The sequence below is a fragment of the Lissotriton vulgaris genome, chromosome 3_1, assembly GCF_964263255.1.
Source record: "Lissotriton vulgaris chromosome 3_1, aLisVul1.2, whole genome shotgun sequence".
Taxonomy (NCBI): Eukaryota; Metazoa; Chordata; class Amphibia; order Caudata; family Salamandridae; genus Lissotriton; species Lissotriton vulgaris.
Window position 1 is genome coordinate 1786908330 of NC_141689.1, and position 6000 is coordinate 1786914329.

The following is a 6000-nucleotide window of genomic DNA, read 5'->3' on the forward strand; positions in this document are numbered from 1 at the left end:
GGAAAGAAAATTACGCCTAATCTGAAACAGCTTGACGATTCATCAACTTTTCATTTCTACAAAAGGGGAAAAAAGTCCTAAAGCACAAGACAATTTTTATTATGTATCCACTCCTTTACTTTTTCTACAAAGGAAAAAAGGGGCTATACACATTTATTCAATCCACGGCATGCATAAAGGCTGAAAAATGTGACTGCATCTCTTTAATACATTCGGATATCATCAACAATTACTTATTCAAAAAGACATTGCAAGAGGGGCTGGTGGGTGGGTCAAAATTGCTGCTTGTTCCGTCAAGGGCTCACGAGCAACGAGTGGTGCAGCCTTCAGAGCACTGGAACAAGAGGACGCTTCTTCGGATTCCCGCTCTATTTATCCGTCTGCGGGAGGGCGGGGACCCTCCACAGGTACGCCCCCCGGGCGCGGTCTTCCGGGCGGATGTCTAGGACAACCCCTTCTGGGCGGGAAAGGGCGCGCTCCGGCTACGCCGCTTTGGGCATACCAGCCGAACCACGCCCCCCGCCCAAAATGGTTTCCCGGGGGGATCAGGGCACCCATCCATACGTTCGGGGGGACCGAGTGGTCATCCCTTTCCATATGGCCGGGATGCCCGCCAACCCCTCCCAACACCAATTCCCCAAGGGGAGGAGACAGACACAGGTTTGAGCTTTTGGAAGTCGGGGGGGAGTTACCCCCCAGCCGTATTTATTAAAATATGAAACAAAATTTAAAACATTAAATTAAAACGTTTCATGAATTATGTACAATTTTACTTTCATTACATTTGGATGAAGACATGTTCTTTGGCTAACCTTTACAGATCTCTAATACAAAGGTTTCCTAGCCGAGCCTAGCATCCTGCAAATGCATACATTCTAAATTAAAATTGTACATCCTAGCATTAAGGGCCAACGGCAAGGTCTTAACCGGTGTCAGATCCCTACTACCAAACTCCGGCCCTCACGGTGTGAGTGGCGCTTGCGCAGAGGACTTTACCCTCGTTGCCAACTGTAACTTCCCTTGTCGTGGGGGCCCCCTTTCACTCGACGCCATCTTAAAGGTCGTCCGAGTTCCCGTGTGAGGTATCTGTAAGAAGGACAGCGTGGACTCCCCCCCCATCCCCACACTCTCTATCTGCCGTCGCGGATATCCGGCCCCCGGGAAATTCGTGGGAGGGGCATCTAGCCGTCTCCCACCTGGGAGGGGCCTATGGCCGTCTCCCCCTAGGCAACCCATCTGTAGTGGGTGCCGCCTACCCGTGGGAGGGGCCAATGGCCGCCTCCCCCGGGCGCTCCCATCCATTCTGGGTGGCGCCCCCCCTAGGGACCTTGAAATTACTGCTCACCGATCATGACCTTACCGCCACAGGCCGGATAGTTGACCAACTATCCGGCCCCCCCAAACCTCCTAAAGGTCATGCCTCCTCAATCCCCTCAGCAATGCTATGAAGTCTCCTATGAGTAAATCATTCCCGCCCTGGACAGGTGAACCCCATCATTCAAATAGAAGTGATCACCCCGAATACACCCATGGGGAATGCTATGCAAATGCGCTGAGCGAAACAATTTCCCGATTTTATTGTTGACCCTCTTTACCGAGTGGTTCAAAGCTGACACAGAGTAACCCCTCCCGCCAAACTCTCCTGGGGATCATGTGAGACCAGGCGATTGTGCACCCCGGGAGCCTCTTAGCCAACCAGCTAACTGCCGACAAAATGTGTTCCACTAACATTCGTCTTCCCAGTCTCACCAAGTCATTGCCCCCCAAGTGTACTATGATTATAGATGGCGGTGACCTTTGCCGCCCTAAGAGACCCTCCACAAACGATTGAAATTGATCAAAACAGAGGCCTCCCTTCCCATGGAAGGTCACTCTGAACCCGTATTCCCCAGATGCGTGAGTCGCGTCACCTGCCATGAATACGTCCCCGGCGCGCCTCACGTATGAGTGGCCCACGACCCATACCACTTGCTCTCCAGTCGGCGATCCTCGACCGCTGGTCCCCTGGTGATGGGTGGATCCCAGATTCCGCCCCGCGTCACAGGCTTGCGAAACTGTAATTCAAACAAAAGACAACAAGCGTGAGTGCATTTCATCAGTCTTTTCACAACATGTGCAATCGCACATACCTCTTGAAGCAGTTCGAGGACCAACGGCCTAGCTGTTTCACTTCTTCCGCACCCAGACCCCGAGCCGTAGCCTCAGTAGCGGCCCCTATTCTGAATGAGTGGGTCCCAAAATCGCACGGGTCCATGCCCGCCGCAGCGATTGTAAGTGCTAGCACCCTCTGAAACTTAAATCTTGTCAAAGGGGTGCCATCCTTGTGCCTAAGCAGGCTCCCTCCCCATGTTGCCGGCCTCTGTGCCAAGTATTCCTCCAAACACTTTATCGGACAAATGGGGCTCCCTCGAGCGCGCTGCACAACAACACTATCCCCCATAGCTTCCTGGTCTGTCTTGGACCTGACTATCGAGATCAGCATTGAATCACCCCGTATTTGTACGTGATCCCTGCATAAGCCTCCCTCCATGTCTTTCTTGTTCCTCGCTACGAGTTCGCTTACCTGCATGGCCCCATGAAATGCCAAGGCGAAAGCTGCCCGGAACAGAACTGCCTCGGAAGGGGATGTGCATGTCTCATCCAGCTTTGCTAAAAGCCGAGACAATCTCTCTAAACCAAACGGGTGCCTCGTATCTTGTCTGCGACCCTCCAGGCGTTGCCAGCCGCGGAGCGCCTTCCTCACTAAAAAGGAACCCGTCGGGTCCCTTATGCCGTGAAGCTGTGCCATGAATGATATGGCCGCCCTATGTCTGTTGGCAGTTGCGGCTGATCGGCCTTCTCTATGCAGCGCTACTAAGAACCCCAGGAAGGATTCGTCCTGCCCCCAGTTCTGTCTCCCTGCCGGGCCTAAAAAGGTGCAGTAAGAACGAAACGCTCCCTCATAAGCCTTCCTCGTCCTGGGCGCTAAGCTGGCAGCCACGAGGTCTTGTAATCCGTTGCACCGATCAGCCATAGTGCATCGGGGAACGGTGCACCACTAGATCCGCTGTGGGTAGATAGCCCCTGAAAGCCTGCATGTGTGAACGAGGAGTGCATAAGCTGCATTATTTAGTACACCCGGCACATGTTTTGCTCTGAACTGTACATTCAATCTCATGCAACGTAAAACAATTTCTTTCAACAGTCTCAAGATCCACTTGCAGCGTGCTGCCTGCTGATTAATGCACTCGACCACTGTCATATTGTCCGACCAGAACACTACTGAGCGGTCCCTAAAATCGTGTGGCCATGCCAACAGAGCCACACCAAATGGGAAACAGCTCCAAGAACCCAATGTTACCTGTTAGGCCACTGGAGTGCCACCATGTCGGCCATACTTGTGCCGACCATCGGTTACCAAAGATGGCGCCAAATCCCACGCTCCCAGCTGAGTCAGTCCACAGACCCAGTTCGTCAGATGATGCTGGGGGCTTGTTCCACGCCACTCGACCGTTGAAGTCCACCAGGAATGCCAACCAGATGCGCATATCCTGGCGAACCTCTGCCGACAGTCTCCTGCGGTGGTGGCCCTCCTTGAGGCCGACCATAGCTTGTGCAATAGAGCGTGAGAAGGGGTATTACTCTCAAGGCAAAGTTAAGCTGACCCACTGTTTGTTGTAACTGGTGCAGGGTCACTTTTTCCTTGCCCAGGCATTGTATCAAGGAAGCCCTGAACTTGGCCACCTTCTCCATTGGCAGACGGAAGCATCCCTCCACTGAATCGAGCTCAATCCCCAGAAGCTCCAGTGAAGTAGATGGCCCCACTGTCTTACCTGGTGCCAATGGGACTCCAAAGTCCTGCATGAGAATGCAGAAGTCCTGCAACGCCTGTTCACATTCCGCAGTGCCGGCCGGTCCTAAGAACAGGAAGTCGTCTAAATAGTGCATCACTTGTCTATGCCCTGTGGCCTCGATGAATGCCCATTCTAAAAAACTGCTGAACATTTCAAAATAAGCACAAGAAATTGAGCAGCCCATGGGCATGCATCTATCCATGTAATACTTCCCCTGAAACATAAATCCTAGCAAGCGCTGGTCCCGCGGGTGTACCGGGAGCAACCTGAATGCTGATTCGATGTCTGATTTCGCTAACAGAGCACCGGTGCCCAGGTGATTCAGTAGGGCCACGGCATCGTCAAACGATGCGTACCGAACTGAACAGACATCCGGGTCAATGGCTTCATTCACCGAGGCGCCCCTCGGGGCCGACAGATTGTGAATGAGTCTATACTCCCCTGGGTCTTTCTTCGGAACCACACCTAGAGGTGAACACACGAAATCCACCACTGGCGGGCATTGAAACGGTCCTGCTACCGCCCCAAGCTGACCTCTTTGGTAATTTTCTTGGCCGCCACTGCCGGGTTGTGCTGAACAGATTGCTGATTTTTACAAAAGAGGCTTCCCCAAAAATTCCCCGCCGGGATGTTGAAAAGCCATATAGGAAACCATTCCTCAAAATCCCGGCGGATACATGATCAGGGTATCTGTTCAGCCAGGGGGTCAAAACCATGATATCAATGGGCGAAGGCGATTGCCTCCCAAGCATCACTTCAATCCTGTTTGGATCCCCCCTTTCCTCCCAAACCACCATTCTTGGATCCACAGCTGCTTTCCGGGTGTGAGGACTTCCCACAGCCCGCACAAGCATGCCGGAACCTACATGTTCCCTGGGGCCTGTTACAGTTGCCTCTGTTGAAGCCCCAACAAACCCCGCGCTTGCCCCCATTTCCGCCGGTCTTGGGCTGTGCTTCCCCACCGGCGCTTACTCGAAAGGGCTGCGTCGGCCTTTGTTGAACTGTCCCAGACCCGCTCCCGCCCGGCGAGGACGTACCTGCTGATCCAGGCAAGAGCTGTTTGTGCCATGATACTGTGTCGAGGCAATCCCATGTTAAAGTTACATCAAATTCTTTTGCCTTTCGAAAGTGCACATCATAACCTTTCCACTCATTCCCCCCGTACATGGTATAAAAATCCATAATCCTGTTCTGGTAACAGGATAGATCTGTCAACACTTCAGGTTTACGTTCCCCCATTACTGCCGTAAATATAGAGCAGGGCTTTACCCAGTTCGCTATGGTCTCGTCGACCCTAAATTCAGCCATCTTGGCCCGCCACACGCTGGGGTGCCATAAATCTTTTTGGGTCTTTGCGTACTCCATCTCACGATGGTCGGTTAATAATTAAAACATATTAACATATTTGTCCCCCCATATCATTTCCTTCGTGGCCGCTGGGATGTGCTGGGCCACCCTTTCGCGCCTCGAAGGCACTGAACTCTCCCTCACCATTGGCAATGGTTTCTTACCGGGTTCAACCGCCATGTCTGCTGTCTTTTCTCGGCCAACTGCTGTCGTTCCCGGTGCGACCTGTGGGGGAATAGAAGGAACATTCGCCGTCCCGGCTTCTCTTGTCTGCCGTAACTGCTCGATTATTAATCTGGCTTCCTCGGCCTGATCCCCCGCAGCCACAGCCCCCCCTGATTTCTTCTTAAGCCAGGGCAATACTGCCGCTAACTGAAGGGCCAGTTCTGGGGGCATCTGATCATCGTCAACCGGAGTTATTACAACAGGAATCGGCAGACCCACGTCTGGACTTGGTACCGGGGTGTCCACTGGTGCTACGGGGGCTACTGGGGGTACCTCCGGTACCGGGCCCTCCCCAGACATCGCCCTCCTCTTAACACGCCTCCCCCTACCCTCAGGGACGACTGCCGGCAAGGCCGGACCTATCACCTTCTTAGGACGGCCCACGAGGTTGTTCTGGGCTGCTATCTGCTTTTTTACCTCTGCCAAGCCGCGACCAATCGAATCTACTTTACCCAGTTTTCTGTCCATGACCGCTATTCGGTTCGACAAAGTGCGCAGTATCTTCTCCAAGTCGGAGCTCTTTCCCACTTTTTTGCCGGCCATGGCTTCGTTTACTCCTGTTCGAGTTGCTCGACAAGGTCCTGGATCCTTCACC